We start from the raw sequence: 1857 nt of genomic DNA, 5'->3' as shown, positions 1-1857 counted from the left end.
ATTGCTGAGACGCAACCAGATCCTGTGGTTAATTAAATATTATATTCCCTTATAGAGATGTTAATTTTCATTTACAAAAATATTTACCCTCAGCAAGATAATGAGTAACTTTTCACTAACCATTTGACTCATTTTTTTCTAGTCTGGTGAGATAAACCTCCTAGATTATGAAACATAATAGCTGACACGGAGCTGCTCCCCAGATTTGGTGCCTTTAAGAGGACTCATGAAGAAAAGATTCCCCAATGTTAGTCTGGTAAGAGAGTATGTTGTGTTGTCAGTTGTGTGTTCATTGTTAGATATATATGTCAGTTTAATTGTAAACTGTTAAGATCGAGGTTAAGATAGATATTTTTGTCTTATTTAATGTTGAACATTTTTGGGAGGTTAAGTAATGTCATTGAGTTCAGAGCTACAAATGACATGAAATATCAGGCTTTTAAACCTTAGAGAATATTGACTTAAAGTTTGGCTATGTCAAAACTACTGTGAGATCAGGCAGTGCTATTTTGTGATTTCAGTTATTCTGTATTGTAACTATAGTCTGGTATAACCAGTGTTTTATTGATGCATCCTTTTAAATTTTATTTTTAGTAATATGAATAGTGTCAACCCATTGATACTGGGATGGCAGGTACAGTCACCTTCAATAGAAGTTGAAACATTAGAACAAGGCTGGCTCAGAAGCATACCTAATCAGCAAAATTCAAACTGTGTGTAGGGCAGGGGTTCTCAAACTCCTTTGACTGCAACTGCTGGAAACTACTGTCATAGATTCACAACCCATTCCCCCCAGCAACAAAGCACTTCTGACAATCACTGTAATGCATGCATACATAACATGACTTTATGATGCATTATCGAGCATCGGGCAGGTCAACCACTGCTGACAAGTACTAGATGTTTTAGGATGGGTTATTGGAGTAAGAGGAGGAAGAAGGAGGTGTTGCAGGATCTCAGGACCCCTCCAAATTAGGGGTCAGGAGCCCCAGTTTAAAATATTGTATCATAGACATCATTGTGTGTTTGTACCACAAAAACACTTCACTTCCATACAACACAAAGAGAGAGATAGCTAATATGTGAAATGTTAATATATGGCCGGCTTTAGTTTTTTTTTATTATCAAAAACTTCAAACGTTTTTGCATTCCATATTAATGTCTAGCTTATTTATGTCACAAGCATTCTCCTTTCTTCTAGGGGTCACTTACACCAAGACTCAAGCATCATGATTGTTATTTCTCATTTTTTTATTCCAGAATGATACCATTACAGGGGTCCCCCTTATGTTTTTAATATGGACCAGAAATATATGATGAATAACGTTTGATAAATAGCATACTCAATATCCTACATGAAATGTAGACTGGCAGTGTGATATAAAGTAGTTTTACTCAATATATATAGTCTATATGTATATTCTTAAAGGAATACTAAGAAAAGTGATAACATACAAATCTGTTAAATAAAGCCTAATAGAATTTGGAGGACTGTGGACTCCAGCATATGGCAGAAATGATGGGGATGAGTGTCATGCTATGCAACACTGCACAGGTACATAGGGGATTAAGGTGATAGCCGAGGATCATCATGCTTCTGTGTTTGAAATAATATTTAAGAAAAAAAAATAGAGTAATCTAGTTTCTCTTGCATTTAATATGTCAGAGTACTGAGTATAGGTATGTGTATATAGCTACAGCTACTCTGTGGTACATAGAATGCAAAGTGATATTGTATTTCTTATGGCTAAACAAAACTTCCACAGTAAGGTATGTATGTGCAGACCTCCTGAGGACACATTATCTATCAGGGAGGTGAAAGGATAACTAATTACCCTTGAAAAGGTTTTATAGAAT

At 35.4% G+C, this 1857-nt stretch overlaps 1 long non-coding RNA gene across 1 annotated transcript in view; it reads left to right on the top strand.

Annotated features, from left to right (window-relative positions):
* The window catches only part of LOC119592283, a 1267-nt gene extending 1094 nt beyond the window's left edge, over nt 1–173 (top strand). Inside the window, exon 2 of the long non-coding RNA XR_005230424.1 lies at nt 143–173. This is a non-coding gene — a long non-coding RNA (uncharacterized LOC119592283). The remainder of the gene's footprint in view (nt 1–142) is intronic.
* Nucleotides 174–1857: the final 1684 nt, after the last annotated feature.

This window comes from Penaeus monodon, chromosome 30 (assembly GCF_015228065.2).
Source record: "Penaeus monodon isolate SGIC_2016 chromosome 30, NSTDA_Pmon_1, whole genome shotgun sequence".
Classification (NCBI taxonomy): Eukaryota; Metazoa; Arthropoda; class Malacostraca; order Decapoda; family Penaeidae; genus Penaeus; species Penaeus monodon.
Note: the sequence above shows the minus strand (reverse complement) of the source record. Positions and strands in the feature narration are given on the sequence as shown.